This window comes from Chiloscyllium plagiosum, unplaced genomic scaffold (assembly GCF_037043375.1).
Source record: "Chiloscyllium plagiosum isolate Xiang-an unplaced genomic scaffold, Cpla_swu_hap1 HiC_scaffold_44, whole genome shotgun sequence".
NCBI classification, from domain to species: domain Eukaryota; kingdom Metazoa; phylum Chordata; class Chondrichthyes; order Orectolobiformes; family Hemiscylliidae; genus Chiloscyllium; species Chiloscyllium plagiosum.
In genome coordinates this window covers 941,976-960,228 of record NW_028270182.1, presented here as the reverse complement: position 1 = coordinate 960,228, position 18,253 = coordinate 941,976, and the positions used below count along the sequence as shown (strand labels likewise).

Below are 18,253 nucleotides of genomic sequence, written 5' to 3'. Positions count from 1 at the left end.
GACTTTGTGTAATCAACAGTGCCACTTACCCTCTTGACCTTATTTCCACAAAGACGTAGTAAAAATCTGTTTTAAAACAGAAATTTTTACCACTTTAATATCTTCAAATTCTCCACACAATCCCTTAATATATGTTATATTCCCAACAGCAGACTACTCCACATCACTCCATTTCACTCCCAAATTCTTTCTCAATTTGAGGCAACACAAATCTTTCAAGTTTAAAATTCCTTTTTTCCCCAAATTCGTGCATATCTCTGTAACCTCCTCCAGCCCTTAATCCCTCGCTATCTCAGTCACCTTCTCCAGCCCCCACATTTTTCCTACCTCTGTAACCTCCTCCAACTCTGAATAGGAGCAAGAGTAACAGGGTAGTTGCTATGGGGTCTTTAACTTTCCAAATATTGACTGGAAATACTATAGTTTGAGTACTTTAGATTGGTCAGTTTTTGTCCAATGTGTGCAGGATGGTTTCCTGACAAGAGTCGAGAGTGGGGTGCTGGAAAAGCACAGCAGGTCAGGCAGCATCTGAGGAGCAGGAGAATTGACATTTTGGGCAAGAGTCCTTCAGGAGGCTTGTGAGTGGAGGGGTGGAGAGATAAATGGTGGTGGGGGTCCGGCTGGGGGAAAGGTAGCTGAGAGTGCAATAGGTAGATGAAGGTGGGGGCAATGGTGATAGGTCAGAGAGGAGGGTGGAGCAGATGGGTGGGAAGGAAGATGGACAGGTCGGACAGTTCAAGAGGGTGGTACCAAGTTGTAAGGTTGGAACTGTGATAAAGTGGGGCTGGGGAAATGAGGAAACCGGTGAAATTCACATTGATGCTGTGTGGTTGGAAGGTCCCAAGGCAGAAGATGAGGCATTGTTCCTCCAGGCATCGGGTGGTGAGGGTATGGTGATGGAGGAGGCCCAGGACTTGGTGGAATGGGAGGAGGAGTTTAAGTGTTCTCAACTGAAAGTCCTCACTTTCTCACTGTATGCAGATAAGACAACAAGGGGCAAGGCCACATTGGATTTGGTATTGGGTAATGAACCTGGCCAGGTGTTAAGATTTGGAGGTAGGTGAGCACTTCAGTGATAGTGACCACAATTTAGTTATGTTTACTTTAGCGAAAGAAAGGGATAGTTATATATCACAGAGCAAGAGTTATAGCTGGGGAAAAGGCAATTATGATGTGATTAGGCAAGATTTAGGGTGCATAGGATGGGGAAGGAAACTGCAGGGCATGGGCGCAATTGAAATGTGGAGTTATTCAAGGAACAGCTACTGCATCTCCTTGATAAGTATGTACCTGTCAGGCAGGGTGGAAGTAGCCAAGTGAGGGAGCCATTGTTTCATAAAGAGGTTGAATCTTTTGTCAAGAGGAAGAAGAAAACTTATTTCCAGATGAGATGTGAAGGCTCAGTTAGGGCACTTGAGAGTTACAAGTTAGCCAGGAAAGACCTAAAGAGAGAGCTAAGAAGAGCCAGGAGATGACATGAGAAGTCTTTGGCAGATAGGATCAAGGAAAACCCTAAAGCTTTCTATAGGTATTATCAGGAATAAAAGAATGACCAGAGAAAGTTTAGGGCCAATCAAGGATAGTAGTGGGAAGTAGTGCATGGTGTTAGAGGAGATAGGGGATGTGCTAAATGAATATTTTTCGTCAGTATTCACACTTGAAAAGGACAATGTTGTCAAGGAGAATACTGAGATACAGGCGACTAGACTAGATAGGATTGAGGTTCACAAGGAGGAGGTGTTAGCAATTTTGGAAAGTGTGAAAATAGCTAAGTCCCCTGGGCCAGATGGGATTTATCCTAAGATTCCCTGGGAAGCTAGGGAGGAGATCGCAAAGCCTTTGGCTTTGATCTTTATGTCTCAATAGTGCCAGAAGACTGGAGGATAGCAAATGTTGTCCCTTGTTCAAGAAAGGGAGTAGAGACAATCCTGGCAATAATAGACCAGTAAGCCTTAATTCGGCTGTGGGTAAATTGTTGGAAAAGGTTATAAGAGATAGGGTTTCTAATTGTCCAGAGAAGAATAAGTTGATTAGATAGTCAACATGGTTTTGTGAAGGGTAGGTCATGCCTCACAAACCTTATTGAGTCCTTTGAGATGGTGACCAAACAGGTGGATGAGGGTAACGCGGTTGATGTGGTGTATATGGATTTCAGTAAGGCATTTGATAAGGTGACACATGGTAGACTATTGCACCATGGAGGCATGGGATTGAGGGTGATTTAGTGGTTTGGATCAGAAATTGGCTAACTGTAAGAAGTCAGAGGGTGAAGGGTTCATCCTGGAGTCTAGTTACTAGTGGTGTACTGCAAGGATCTGTTTTTGGAGGCACAGCTGTTTGTCATTTTTATAAATGACCTGGATGAGGGTGTAGAAAGATGGGCTAGTAAATTTGTGGATGACGCGAAGGTCAGTGGAGTTGTGGATTTTGCACATTATAGAGGGACATAGATAAGCTGCAGAGCTGGGCTGAGAGGTGGCAAATGGAGTTTAGTGTGGAAAAGTGTGAGGTGATTCACTTTGAAAGGAGTAACAGGAATGCAGAATACAGGGCTAATGGTATGATTCTTGGTAGTGTATATGAGCTGAGAGATCTCAGTGTCCATGTGCACAGATCCCTGAAAATTGCCATCTAGGTTGATAGGGTTATTAGGAGGTATACGCTGTGTTAGCTTTTATTGGGAAAAGGATTGAGTTTCAGAGCCATGAGGTCATGTTGCGGCTGTACCAAACTCTGATGCGGTCACACTTGGAGTATTGTGTATAGTTCTGGTCACTACATTATAGGAAGGATGTGGAAGCTTTGGAAAGGGTGCAGAGGAGAGTTACCAGGTTGTTGCCTGGTATGGAGGGAAGGTCTTGCAAGGAAAGGCTGAGGGACTTGAGGCTGTTTTTGTTAGAGAGAACATTGAGAGGTGACTTTATTGAGACATATAAAATAATCAGAGGGTTAGAAAGGGTGAACAGTGAAAGCCTTTTTCCTCGGATGGTGATGGCTAGCACAAGGGCACATAGCTTTAAATTAAGGAGGAGTGATAGATATCGGACCAATGTCAGAGGTAGTTTCTTTACTCAGAGAGCACTGGGTGCGAGGAATGCCCTGCCTGAAACAGTAGTAGACTCATCAACTTTAAGGGCATTTAAACGGTCATTGGATAAACATATGGATGAGAATGGAATAGTGTAGGCTTCACATTGGTTCCACTGGTCAGCGCAACATCGAGGGCTGAAGGCCCTGTATTGCATGGTAATGTTCTATGTTCTAACTCCTACACCCCTCCTTGTCTCTGTAACCTCCTCCAGTCCCTACAACCCTCCCTATCTCTGTAATCCCATCTAGCCTTCCATATACTATTCACACTCAATCTATATCTGCTCTTCTCTCTATTTCTGAGTCTGCCTATGCACTACTGTTGAGCACTCACTATCTCTCTCTCTGCGCAGAGCTCAAAGTTATCTCTGAAATTAATCCTCGCTTTCAGGAGCCTCCTGTGTCCCTTCTTGGCGGGAGGCGAGACAGTTCTCTTTGAGATATAATTAAATTCCCATGTTATAACTGGGTGCTGCATTGCTGCGGCCACCCCCTGCTCCCGGTGACCCTCGGCCAAGTTACAGTCTGTGCTCCTGCTTCAAACTCACGGATTAACCGCGTCGAATGAGTCTCCAAAGAGCCAGAATCGGATTTGGCTCCTTTTAACTTTTATTGCTTTTTTAATCCGCCGCCCTCTCACAAAAGAGGCAGCAGCAGTCGCTCACTTTCCTGGATGTCTGACCACCGCGATGGGAAAGCGCTCATTGGAAAGGATTAGGGTCTGAATTGGAAAAGTTTCATTTCCGTATACAACCGGCTTAGCCAGGAGCGAACTTCCGCTTAAACAAGGGCCAGTATTATTTTTAGAATAATATTATTTCTAGAACAATTAGAACCTGCGCAATTGAACCTGTAACTTTGAAATGTGTTATGTTCCAGTTTAGAAGAAAATACCGAGAGATACTCCTTACCAATGGTTTAAAGTTTAGAGTTTATCTTGGCGAAATCTCTTGCTGTTTTATTTCTTTATAAAAAGTTCATCTTTGATTTGTGACAAGCCTCACCACCCCCTCCCCCACTCCCCCCCGTAAATCTCGGTCAGTCCTCGGGGAAAGGATTACTCGGATCAGTGGTCCATTGATAATTAACGCTCGTTCTAAACTGGGCGGTTTTAATAACGGGAGGGCGCCGTTTTAAAATGATAAAGGTTTTTCTTTAAAAAACATATGGCGTTAATTAGAAGGAACTGGTACAATAGGCGGGATGCCCGGAACCAGAGGGAACTAAACAGTCCAGGGAGTTGGAGAGATAAATAAAGGGTACCTGTGAGGTGGGGAAACTGGAGAGGGATGGGTTATATCACGAATTGATCACAGATAGGGCGGGCCGACTGGCATTCGCCAGCCACCCCCAGGACCAAGCTCTCACTTTCTCTCTCTCTTTACACCCTCCTCTATCTCTTTATCTTCCATTTCTTTCTCTGTTCTTTTATTTGCCGTTCTCTTTCCATTTTATCTCTCTTTCTCCATATCTTTTTAAATTTCTTTCCCTGTCAGGTTTTGTTTTCATACATTCCAGCTTTTTTTCGGATTCACCACACCTTACTTTCATTTTTAAACCTCATATCTTCTATTTACATTTTGCAGCCACATCTGGACCCATTTTTCTGACCCATTCAAGACAGTAGCCTCAGCTGCAGACGTAGTCCCCGCTCCACATCACGCAGGAGCGATATCTGGAATCCTGTTGCTGTCCAGTGTCTGCTTGTCACATCAGCAAGATGTACTACTCACGCTGCACCCGTGAGCTGTTTCAAGGAGACACTGACTCAGACACCATCAACCCTTGTAGAAAAAGAGTGAAAGCAGCTTAGTTTGAAATGGAAACCACTAAATCCCACATTTAGAGTTGTACAGAGTTGTACAACATGGAAAACAAACCCTTCGGTCCAACTCGTCCATGCCGACCAGATATCCCAACCCAATCTAGTCCCATTTGCCAGCACTTGGCCCATATCCCTCTAAACCATTCCTATTCATGTCCCCATCCAGATGTATTTGAAATGTTGTCATTGTATCAACCTCCACCACTTCCTCTGGCAGCTCACTACATACACACACCTTGTCTGTGTGAGAGTTGTTCCTTAGGTCCCTTTTTAAATCTTTCCCCTCTTTCCTTCTGGTTTGGACACTGCTACACTGGGGAAAGACCTTGTCTATCCTTACCCCTCATGATTTTATAAATTCACTCTATAAATTCACTCACCTCTATAAAATCAACAACCCCTCAGCCTCTGATGCTCCTGGGAAACAGCCCCAGACCATTCAGCCTCTCCCTACAGCTCAAACCCTCCAACCCTGGCAACATCTTTTCTGAGCCCTTTCAAGTTTCACATCTTTCCTACTCCCCCAGCCTTGGAGGCATTTGAAACGATTTTGAGACAGCAAATTAAACCAGTCTTGTAACACGTAACCCTTCCTGTATCCTTGGTTTCATCAATATTGAAAAAGAGATAAGCAGCAACTTTCAGAAAATGGAGCAAAGCTCCGAGATTGCAACATGGCACTATTGTCCTTGTGAAACAGTCTGTCACCAGTTCTTGAGAAAGAATGAAGAGATGGCTTGATGAAAGGTGATACAAAGAAAGTCACCGACGAAGGGGAGCGTCCTTTGGTGTTATGGGAACCCTGGAGAGGGTTAAAGGACTAAATCACAGTGAACTGTCTGTTGAGCAGAACTCTGGGTAGAGTAACACCCAGAACTATGAATGGAGTGTTTTATTTCCACAAGTAAAACACTGGGCCATTGGATTTCCAGCTGTTAGGGAGGAACAGGCCTTTATTTGAATTTTGGAAGCTCTAATTCTAGAGCAAACTATTCAGTAAATGGAAGAGCCTTGAGAAAAGCTGATGAGCAGAGCGATCTGGGAGTTCAGGTCCATTGTATCCTGAAGGCGGCTGCACAGGTGGATAGAGTGGTCAAGAAGGCATATGGTATGCTTGCCTTCTTCGGATGGGGTATTGAGTATAAGAGCTGACAGGTCATGTTAAAATTGTACAAGGCTTTGGTTCGGTTGCATTTAGAATTCTGTGTACAGTTCTGTTCACCACATTACCAAAAGGATGTGGATGATTTGGAGAGGGTGCAGAGAAGGTTTTTGTGGATGTTGCCTGGTATGGAAGATGCTAGCTATGAAGGGAAGTTGAGTAGGTTAGGTTTGTTTTCATTAGAAGAAAGGAGATTGAGGGAGGACCTGATTGAGGTTTACAAAATCATGAAGGGAATAGACAGAGTGGATAGAGATAAGGTTTCTCCCAGGGTGAGGGATTCAATCATGTGTTCAAGTCGAGATGAAAAAAGGTTATGGTGGAATACATGCAGAAAGTACTTTACACAGAGGTTGGTAGGTGCCTGGAACGTGTTGCCAGCAGAGGTAGTAGAGGCAGGCACGGTAGATTAATTTAAGGGGTGTGTGGACAGATGCATAAGCAGGTAGGAGCAAAGGGATGCAGATCCTTAAGAATTGGGTGATAGGTTTCGACAATGGATTTGGATCAGCATAGGCTTGGAGGGCCGAAGGGCATGTTCCTAGGCTGTAAATTTTCTTTCTTCTTTGTTTTTTGTTCTTTGAAAGAATTGTTTCTGACAGTATTCTTTATCAATACAACAGTATAATGCCGGTGCAATTGACTTTTGAAATACATGCATAGCAGGTATACAAAGGACTAATTGCCCTAATTCTGTGGTTCGATGTCCTATTGCTCTTGAAATCACTGCCAAATGCAGGTCTGACATATAGCCAATCCCAAATCTACCCCCAAATAGGATCAAATCTCCAATTAGCATTCTTTCATGGGATGCCAGTGTTGCCAGCTGGAGCAGCATTCATTGCTGTCCCTAATTTCCCCCTATAAAAGTGGTGGTGTAGTGGTTTCTTGAACAACTGCAGTCTGTGGGGTGTAATACATCCACAATGCTGTTATGAGAATGAGTTCCAGGATTTTGACCCAGAGACCCTGAAAGAATAGGAATGTATTTGCAAGTCAGGATGGTGCGTGGCTTGGGGGGACCTTGCAGTGGGTGGTGTTTCCATGTATATGCTGTCCTTGTCCCTTCTAGATGGAAATGGTTGTGGGTTTGGAAGGTATTACTAAGGAGGCTTCGTGAATTTTTGCAGTGCATCTTGTAGATAGTATACACTGCTGCCACCTTGTGTCAGTGGTGGAGGGAATGGGTGATTGTGAATGTAGTGCTAATCTAGTGGATTGCTTTGTCCTGAATGGTGTTGAGCTACTTGCGTGGTTGCAACTGCAACCAACCGGTGGGCATGGGGAGAAGGGGTGGGGGTGTGTTATTCCATCACATGTCTTGTAGATAATGGTCAGGATTTGAGAAATCAGGAGGTGAGCTACTTGCTGCAAGATTCCTCTGACCTGCTCTTGTAGCCACTGGATTTATGTGGCTGGTTCAGTTCACTTTCTGGTCAATAGTAACCCTTAGATCTTGATTGTGGGGGAATTTAGTGATGGAAAGGTCATAGGGCGATACTTAGATTTTCTCCTTTTGGCAATAGATATCTGTGTGGAAAAGGTGATAATGTTACTAAACTAGTAAACTGGACTAATGATCTCGGTGTATGATCTGAAATCTCATTGTGGTGTTTGTTTTCTCCCCCCATCTATGCAACGATGATACTGACACTGCGGGTAGACCAGAGAAGATTCTGACAGTATTCTTTATCAGTATTCTTTATCAGGTGATCCTGCATATGAAGGGAGTGTTTTCTGAGGAGAGGTTGTGCAATTTTGGTCTGTACTCTTTGGAGTTTAGAAGAGTGACCTTATTGAAAAGTACAAACTTTTTAGGGGGCAAGGCAGGGTGATGAGACTAGGGGACATAATCTCTCATAATAAGGAATGGCCCACTTAAAACAGAGATGGCGATAATTTCTTTTCTCTCAGAGAGTAGTGAGTTTGTGGAACTCTTCACCGCAGAGGGCTGTCAAGACTGTGTCATCAAGTATATTCAAGGCTGAGAGACAGATTTTTAATCAATAAGGGGAATCCGAGGTTGTAGGAAAAAAGGCAGGAAAGTAGAGGATGATCAGATCAGCCATTATACTATTGAATGATGGAGCAGACTCAATGGGCTGAATGGCCTATTTTTGCTCTTACATTTTATGGATATCACATTTAAAAGCTGGTATCAATCTGGTACACACTCGCCCTTACAGAAGGGCCGTGACAATGATGGCACCACAAACAGATCGTGTCAGGCTCTCTGCTCTAAACTAACAGCTTCCACACCCTTATGTTAAATAAAATGCTGCTGCTGTCTGCTCCTCGCTATCCTGTCCCCTTTCCCTCATTGAACAAAACAGAGTAATTTTGTGGGGATGGTGGAGTAATGTTTGAAGGAACGAATCACTGAGAATCGTTTGATTCAACTACCACTTTTTACTGTAATTCAAACATATACATTAAAACATAAAAACTATGAGCAGGAGTAGGCCCTTCGAACCTGCTCCGCCATTCAATAAGATCATGGCTGACCTTTTTGTGGACTCAACTCCACTTACCCACGCTCTCACGTACCCCTTAATTCCTTTATTGTTCAAAAAATATCTATCATAGCTTTAAAAACACATTGAAGTGGCACCAACTACTTCACTGGGCAAGGAATTCCATAGTTTAACAACCCCCTGGGTGAAGAACTTCCTTCTCAATTTGGTCTTAAATCTGCTCCCCCAACTCCATCCACCTATTGCACTCTCAGCTACCTTTCCTTCAGACTCACCCCTCCTACCATTTATCTCTCCACCCCCTGGGCTCACCAGCCTCATTCCTGATGAAGGGCTTTTGCCCAAAACGTCGATTCTCCCGACCCTTGTACCCTGCCTGACCTGCTGTACTTTTCCAGCGTCACACTCTAGACTGGGATTATATGCATTGGAATTTAGAAGAATGAGGGGAGATCTTATGGAAACATATAAAATTATGAATGGAATAGAGAAGATAGAATTAGAGAGGATACTTCCACTGGCAGGTGAAACTAGGACAAGAGGGCAGAGCCTCAAGATTAGGGGGAGCAGATTTAGGACTGAATTGAGAAGGAACTTCTTCACCCAGAGGGTTGTTAATCTATGGAATTCCCTGCCCAGTGAAATAGTTGATGTTACTTCAATTAAGCTAACACCGCCCCCATTCCCCCCCAGCCGCATTCCCCCTCCCATTTATCTCTCCACCCCGGGCTCACAAGCTTCTTTCCTGATGAAGGGCTTTTGACCGAAACGTTGATTCTTCTGCCCCTCGGATGCTGCCTGACCTGTTGTGCTTTTCCAGCACCACATCTTTGACTTTGACCGCCGGCATCTGCAGTCCTCAGTTTCTCCTCGGTGATAATCCAGTCTCGTCAGTCTGTCTCCATACAGATACTGAACATGCATTTCTCCAGTTTTGACTCAGATAGTCCCATACCCTGTGCGGTAGCGTGGCCGAGCGGTCTAAGGCGCTGGATTAAGGCTCCAGTCTCTTCGGGGGCGTGGGTTCGAATCCCACCGCTGCCAATGTTGAGTTTTCCAAATGTGAACTTGGATTTCAGAAAAATATTTTTTGCGTTCAGTTCGAAGCACAAACTCTTTCTTGGTATAAATAGCAGCTTGTATTATAGCTAGCATGAAAATTATAAGCCTACATTTGTTACCAACACGCCATTTGCCTGATCGGATACATTGAGCTGAAATTAGCTGCGCCCCATATTTAATGTCAGAGAACATTCAGGTCAAATAATGGGGACAAAACCCCTTTCAAGGTATTGTCCGAGCTTGTATCGCTGATCTCAATTTACAGCTGATCTCAAATATACCAGCAGGAAGTAGGTCCCTCGACCCTACTCGCCCACTGAGGATAATCGCAGTTTTGATTATCACCTTAAATCCGTATCCCTCCAGACCCCTGAATACCTTTCAATGCCTTGTTTAAGAATGTATCCACCTCATCCTTAAAAGTTCAAAGATTCTGCATCCATTCTATCTTGAGGGAAACTCACGACCTCTGAAAGAGGGAGAAAAAAGCTCACATTTGTTTTAAATGGTGGATTCCTTATTTTTGACCAGTGACCCCTATTTCTCCGTTCTCCCACAAGTAGAAACATCCGTCTGGTTAATACCCCTCGGGATCTCACATGATTCAATTAAATCGTCTCTTGTCTTCCAAACTCCAGCAGAGAAGGTGGAGGGACCAGTGTTGGGGCTGGGGTGGACAAGGTTAGAGGTCACTCGATACCAGGTTATAGTTCAACAGGTTTATGTGAAATCACAAGCTTTAAGAAGAGTTGCTCCTTCGTCACCTGACTTCTGACTTTGGACCCATTGATAATAGGGACAAGCCGGAGAAGTACCTACAACCAGTTTCAACAAAAACAGAATTGCTGAAGAATCTCAGCAGGTCTGGCAGCAAGGCGGAAATGAGGACTGCAAATGCTGGAGATCAGAGTCAAGATCAGAATGGTGCTGGAAGAGCACAGCAGGTCAGGCAGCATCCGAGGAGCAGGAGAATCGACGTTTCGGGCAAAAGCCCTTCATTAGGTCTGGCAGCAGAGTTAACTTTTCGAGTTAGTGACTCCAAACGTCAACTTTCCTTTCTCTCCGCAGGTGCTAAGTTCCTCCAGCAATTGCTATTTTTGCTTCTTATCTTAAGCACTCGCAGTTTTTTGTTTTATTTAATACCTTTTATTTGGTCTAGGAGACTTAGACAGAAATCGACAAACAGGAAGTATTGAAAATGTGGTGCTGGAAAAGCTCAGCAGGTCATGCAGCATCCAGGGAGCAGGAGAATCGACATTTCGGGCATGAGCCCTTCTTCAGGAATCCCCGAAACGTCGATTCTCCTGCTCCTTGGATGCTGCCTGACCTGCTGCGCTTTTCCAGCAACACATTTTCAGCTCTGATCTCCAACATCTGCAGTCCTCATTTTCTCCAAGCAGGAAGTATTGTTGACCTGTAAGTTGCCACTGGGGAGTCACTAGGATGAAGATCCAGGCCGATCTCGACAACTTGGAAATCATTGCAGCACCACTGTCGCTGCCCCAGCAGAGAGCAGCAAATTCAGATCGGAACAGGGGGTTACAAACCAGTAGTTCATTGACAGCTGAGAAAGCCGTTTCAGTAAGTAATTTTAGTTTCAATGGAACTAAAATCAATACGACACAGTGTCTCTCGCAAAAGTGATCCAAATAATAAACTTCAGTTCTAAGCAGCAGAACAACAGTAATTGCAGAAAATGCCGGCTGGCAGCGGTGGGATTCGAACCCACGCCTCCGAAGAGACTGGAGCCTAAATCCAGCGCCTTAGACCGCTCGGCCACGCTACCACTACACCCGCCTTACGGCAGCGTACATCACAGTATTCAGTTGTTCATCTTGAAATGGGTTTATAGTTCAATTCGTTGATCTAATTGTAATTGTCAGAATGTGATTTGCGCCCGTTATCTGGCCTGGACTAACTCATTTCCTCACTTCGCCAGCTTTTCTCCTGTTCTGCTTTACTGTCCACATCTGCTGGCCTACCTATCATTTTAATTTTCCCCCGCCCCAACCCCCACAGCCACTCTGTGTGTGTCTCTCTCTCTGTCTCCACCTCTCCGCTCACTTCTTCTCTTCCCCTCCTCCTCCGAAATCACCCCACTCCCAACTTCAGCTTCAGTACAAAGACAATGTTTTCGTATTAAATAACAGTTCGGACGGACAGTCTGAGTTCCTTCAGTATTACCTGATTTTGTTTCAGATCTCCAGCATCCGCAGTTCTTTCCTTTGTTGATATTATTTTATATTCTACTTTTCGCTTGGGGAAAATTCAGATAATTGAATCAAAGTGCAGGTGGAACACAGGAGGCCATTCGGCCTGTAGTAAGCGTACTGGCTCTCTACAATGGCGATTCGCCTAACCCTACTCCTTACAAGTAGTTTTAATCAGCTAATTCCCATTGAAGAAACTCGATTGATCCTGCCTCTACCGCACTCTCAGGAAATACCAACAAGGAACCAGCGTAGGTCATTCGGCCCATTCGAGACTACACCGCCATTCAATACCATCGTGGGTGATCTAATTTCACTCTCTACTCTCCTATTCTGCATAATTCCTGACAATCTTTTTTGTCCTTGGTAATTAAGAGTCTATCTACTTTTGCTAACTTACGAAACCTGTGGGAAATTATTCAACCTCTGTCAACTTCAACCCAAAACCAAAGTTACCTCTACCCAGTGTCATGGATATGCAGTGGCAATGAAGCTTGTGTATGTCAATCTCAGAGACCTTACTCCAGCCATCCATAGCACCTTTACCAGGCATATGAGAGCATGGGTCTCACTTTGAACATCCGCAAGATGAAAGTCCTTCATTAACCTGGTCTAGCATTGTGAAGTAAATCTTTGAGGAGAAAGTGAGGTCTGCAGATGCTGGAGATCAGAGCTGAAAATGTGTTGCTGGAAAAGCGCAGCAGGTCAGGCAGCATCCAAGGAGCAGGAAAATCGACGTTTCAGGCATAAGCCCTTCTTCAGGAAGTAAATCCCCAACCATCAAGGTCCACAGGGAGGCCTTAGAGAATGTTGACCACTCCCAGTGCCTCAGTAATATCCTGTTGTCCAAAGCAGCTATTAATGAAGAAATTCAGCACCATCTCCAGTGTGATAGTGCAGCCTTCATCCCCCTGAGGAAAATGATGTTTGAGGGCAATAATATCAGATTCTTAGTGATCCCCACCCTGCTTATAGGCTCTGAGATGTGAGCTGTCTACAAATAGACACTTCAAGGTGCTGGAGTAGTATAACCAATGCTGCCATTGCAAGATCCTGTTAATTCACTGGGAAGACAGATGAACCAACACCATCGCCCTTGACCAGACTAACATCCTCAGCATTGAGGCACTGATATGCCTTGATAGCTGTGACAGGCTGGGCATGTCTTCTGCATGACCAACAGGAGACTCATAAGCCTCATTCCTGATGAAAGGCTTATGCCTGAAACGTTGGCTGCTGCCTGACCTGCTGTGCTTTTCCAATACCACATTCTCAACAGGAGACTCCCCAATCAAGTGCTATATTCCCAGCTTTTAAATGGCAGGCAAGTCCCAGATTGACAGAGTGATATCCTCAAGGCCTCACTGTCAAATTGCAGCATTCTCGAAGACACCTGAGAATCAGTGGCCTAAGATTGTCCAAAGTGGAGAAGGAAGCATCCGGGAAGGCTCAAGCACCTCTACATTTGCCGTTAGGGAAAACAGGGGGAAGCCACGGGGAAACCGCGAAAGGAGCACCTTGCCTCACCAACACTCAACTCACCCAGCCCATGGCCACCACCTGTCCCTTCGGTCTGTGCATCCACCTACAGACTCACCCTGCAAGTGGAAGAGAATCAACCTCATCTGTGAGAGACCAACGATGATGATGATCTCTGCCTTAAAAAATACTTAATGATTTTGCATCCACTACCTTTTGGGGAAGAGAATTTCAAAGAGTCTCCAGAGAAAAAAAAAATTGTTTCCACATCTCTGACTGACTGAACTAGGCTCCCTCTTATTGATGAACAATGACCTCTAGTTCTGGATAAGATAAGGATAAATTCCTTTACCAAGAGCTTGTGGAATGATCTGACAAGGAAAGTATTGAGCCCAAAACATAAAACATTTTCAAGAAAGATTTAGATATAGTTTAAGGTGAAAAGAACCAAAAGATATAGTGCAAGAGTTACAGCTGGGGGAAAGGCAATTATGATGTGATTAGGCAAGATTTACGATACATAGGATAGAGAAGGAAACTGCAGGGGATGGGCACAATTGAAATGTGGAGTTATTGAAGGAATAACTACTGCATCTCTTTGATACACATGTACCCGCCAGCCAGCGAGGGAGCGGTGTTTTACTAAAGAAGTTGAATCTCTTGTCAAGTGAAATTAAAACGTTTATATTAAGATGAGGTGTGAAGGCTCAGTTAGGGTGCTTGAGAGTTACAAGTTAGTCAGGAAAGATCTAAAGAGAGAACTAAGAAGGGCCAGGAGAGGACATGAGAAGTCGTTAGCAGATAGGATCAAGGAAAACCCTAAAGCTTTCTATAGATATATCAGGAATAAAAGAATGACTAGAGAAAGATTAGGAGAACGTGAGGACTGCAGATGCTGGAGATCAGAGCTGAAAATATGTTGCTGGAAAAGCGCAGCAGATCAGGCAGCATCCAGGGAACAGGAGAATCGACATTTCCTGAAGAAGGGCTTATGCCCGAAACGTCGATTCTCCTGTTCCCTGGATGCTGCCTGACCTGCTGCGCTTTTCCAGCAATACATTTTCAGAGAATGATTAGGGCCAATCATGGATAGTAGTGGGAAGTGGTGTGTGGAGTCAGAGGAGATAGAAGTGCTAAATGAATATTTTTCATCAATATTTGCTTCAGAAAAAGACTGTTGTTGAGGAGAATACTGAGACATAGGCTACTAGACTAGATGGTATTAAGGTTCACAAAGAGGAGGTGTTAGCAATTCTGGAAAGTGTGAAAATAGTTAAATCCCCTGGGCTGAATGGGATTTATCCTAGGATTCTCTGGGAAGCCAGAGAGGAGATTGCAGAGCCTTTGGCTTTGATCTTTATGTCATCATTGTCTAGATAGCAAATGTTGTCTCCTTGTTCAAGAAGGGGAGTAGAGACAACCCTGGTAATTAGAGATTAGTGAGCCTTACTTCAGTTGTGGGTAAAGTGTTGGAAAAGGCTATAAGAGAAAGATTTATAATCATCGAGAAAGGAATAATTTGATTGGGGATAGTCAAGATGGTTTTGTGAAAGGTAGGCCGTGGCTAACAAACCTTATTGAATTCTTTGAGGAGGTGACCACACTGGTAGATGAGGGTAAAGTGGTTGATGTGGTGTATATGGATTTCAGTAAGGCATTTGGTAAAGTTCCCCACAATATACTATTGCACAAAATACAGAGGCATGGGATTGAAGGTAATTTAGTAGTTTGGATCAGAAATTGGCAAGCTGAAAGAAGACAGAAAATGGTGGTGGACAGGAAATGTTCATCCTGGAGTTCAGTTACTAGTGGTATATCACAAGGATCTGTTTTGGGGCCACTGCTGTTTGTCATTTTTATAAATGACCTGTATGAGGGTGTAGAAGGATGGGTTAGTAAATTTGTGGGTGATACTAAGGTCAGTGGAGTTGTGGATAGTGTTGAAGGATGTTGCAGGTTACAGAGGAATATAAATAAGTTGCAGAGCTGGGCTGAGAGGTAACAAATGGAGTTTAATGCAGAAAAGTGTAAGGTGATTTATTTCTGAAGGAGTAACAGGAATAAAGAATACTGGGCTAATGGTAAGATTCTTGGTAGTGTAGATGAACAGAGAGATCTCAGTGGCCATGTACATAGATTCCTGAAAGTTGCCACCCAGGTTGATGGGTTATTAAGAAGGAATATGGTATGTTAGCTTTTATTGGTAGAGGGATTAAGATTTGGAGCCATGAGGTCATTCTGCATCTGCACTTGGAGTATTGAGTACAGTTCTGGTTTCCACATTATAGAAAGGATAGGAAGCTTTGGAAAGGGTGCAACGGAGATTTATTAGGATGTTGCCTGGTCTGGAGGGAAGGTCTTATGAGAAAAGGTTGAGGGACTTGAGGCTGTTTTCGTTAGAGAGAAGGAGGTTGAGGGGTGACTTTATTGAGACATATAAGATAATCAGAGGGTTAGATAGGGTAGACAGTGAGACCCTTTTTTCCACAGATGGTGATGGCTAGCAAGAGGGGTTTAAATTGATGAGTGATAGAGAGGACAGATATCAGAGGTATTTTCTGTATTCAGAGAGTAATAAGGGTGTGAAATGCCCTGCCTGCAACAGTAGTAGACTTGCCAAGTTTAAAGACATTTAAATAGTCATTGGATAAACACATGGATGAAAATAGAATAGTGTAAATTAAATGGGCTTCAGATTAGTTCCACAGGTTGGCGCAACATCGAGGGCCAAAGGACCTGTACTGTGCTGTAATGTTCTGTATGGGAAGAAAGTGGGAATAGGACCATGCTTTGGATGATCATATTGAATGGTGGAGCTGGCTCAAAGGGCCAAATTGCCTACTCCTGATCCTATTTTTGATGTTTTTATATTTCAGCCTCTGGGAGGAAAGAATTGAGGAGGATGTTCCTCCTAGCAGACATGAAGGACGTCTCTCTGTAGTTACATTTCCTGAAAGTTGTCCAACTGCTGCATTTATGTCTGAGGTCCTTGACTTCTGATTTTGATTTTATTGTCGTGTATACTCAAGTACAAAAGTGAAAAGTGTATGATGTCACCACACAAGACGCCATCTTAGGCACAAATCACTGGGTAGAAAGTCTTCAGAACAAGGTAGAAAAAAAATTAAAAGTTAACCATTGCAGTAATTATAGTACAGTGATACTTTCTTAGTTTTGAGAAGAAAATAAAGAAGTAAAGCTGAAAGTTCAAACATTATAATCTTTCTTAAGTGCTTAGCTATAGTGGGATCACACTTTGAGGTAACATCTCAAGATCAGAAGTACATGCTGAGGCTTTGCCAGGTAGAGAGACCATTATGTACTGCCAAAAGATCACCCTGTAGGGCTGAGAGATTGCCAGGCTGGGCACAAAGAGTTTACCATGTCAGGCTAAGACACCACAAAGCCCAATGGCATCGGCTGTGGATTCTGGAGCTAAGTGCATTGCCACCTCATTGGCCCTCAGAGCAGATGCCTTCCTTCTTTCAGATGAGAGAGATGAGATAATGTATTCATATCTAGGGAACTTTGCTGGATTTCAGTGAAGATTCCATCTCCACTAGTAGCCTAGTTAGTTCTTAGCTGTTGTAAAGTCACAAATTTTGTTAATTTGTGTTATTTCTTTAGTGCCTTCATCCAAAACAGTTATATGAATTGAAAAGAGTTGAGGCCCCAGCACTGATCTCTGTAGCACACTATTTGTTACATTATGGAGGAGAAAGTGAGGACTGCAGATGCTGGAGATCAAAGCTGAAAAATATGTTGCTGGAAAAGTGCAGAAGGTCAGGCAGCATCCAAGGTGCAGGAGAATCGACGTTTTGGGCATAAGCCCTTCTTCCTGAAGAAGGACTTATGCCTGAAACGTCGATTCTCCTGCTCTTTGGATGCTGCCTGACTTGCTGTGCTTTTCCACCACACATTTTTCAGCTCATTTGTTACATTATGCCAACAAGAAAATGACCAATAAAGTTTAATTGATTTTAGCCAGCCAGTCTTCTATCTATGCCAATACATTATCCCATGAAAGACACTCATGGGATGTGAACCAGCATGTAACAGTCATTCTTGAGAAAGTGGTGGCCAGCTGTTTTCTTAAACAGCTGCACTCCAATTGGTGTAGGTAGACCAACTAGGAAGGGAATTCCAGGATTTTGATCCATGTGCATGAATAACATTAAGCTTTGGTCTGCTGGCCAACATTTCAAAATTTGCAGATGATACAAAACTTAGAAGTATTAGGAAATGTGAAGAGGACAGTGTGGAACATCAGAACAACGTAGACAAGTTGGTGGAGTGGTCAAACAGGTGACAGATTAAGCATAGAAACGTGAAGTAATTAATTTTGGTTGAAAAAACAGGGTTAGACAATATAAAATAAAGGATATCGTTGTAAAGGAATCACCATACCACCCCAGGTGCAGCATACACAATAATGCCCATGGGATGGCATGGTAATTCAGTGGTTAGTACTGCTGTCTCACAGTACCAGAGACCTGGGTTTGATTCCAGCCTCAGGTGACTGCCTGTTTGGAGTTGGCACATTCTCCCTGTGTCTGTGTGGGTTTCCTGCAGGTGCTCCGGTTTCCTCCCACAATCAGGTGATGTGCAGGTTAGGGTGAATTGGCCATGCTAAATTACCCATAGTGTTCAGGGATGTGTAGGGTAGGTGCATTACTCAGGGGTAAATGTAGGGGAATGGATCTGGATGGGTTACTCTTCAGAGGGTCGGTGTGGACTTATTGGGCCAAAGGGCCTGTTTCTACACTGTAGGGAATTCTATGAACTGAGAGGGTACTAAGTTTGGAGGAATTGAGAGACTTTGGAGTGAATGTCCAAAGAATCCTCAAGGGAGAATGAAATGTTAATAATGTGGTTAAAAGTTACATTGAATAATTACCTTTCTCAGCTGAGGTTTGGAATATAAAAAAGCAAAGAGGCTTCACAGATGTTA

The 18,253-nt window shown here is 43.7% G+C and overlaps 2 non-coding genes across 2 annotated transcripts; one reads left to right on the top strand and one right to left on the bottom strand.

Annotated features, from left to right (window-relative positions):
• Positions 1 to 9,513: 9,513 nt before the first annotated feature.
• trnal-aag (transfer RNA leucine (anticodon AAG)) lies at positions 9,514 to 9,595 on the top strand. Its single transcript has one exon. It is a non-coding gene; the product is annotated as a tRNA-Leu (tRNA).
• Positions 9,596 to 11,317: 1,722 nt separating this feature from the next.
• On the bottom strand, positions 11,318 to 11,399 carry trnal-uag (transfer RNA leucine (anticodon UAG)). Its single transcript has one exon. It is a non-coding gene; the product is annotated as a tRNA-Leu (tRNA).
• Positions 11,400 to 18,253: the final 6,854 nt, after the last annotated feature.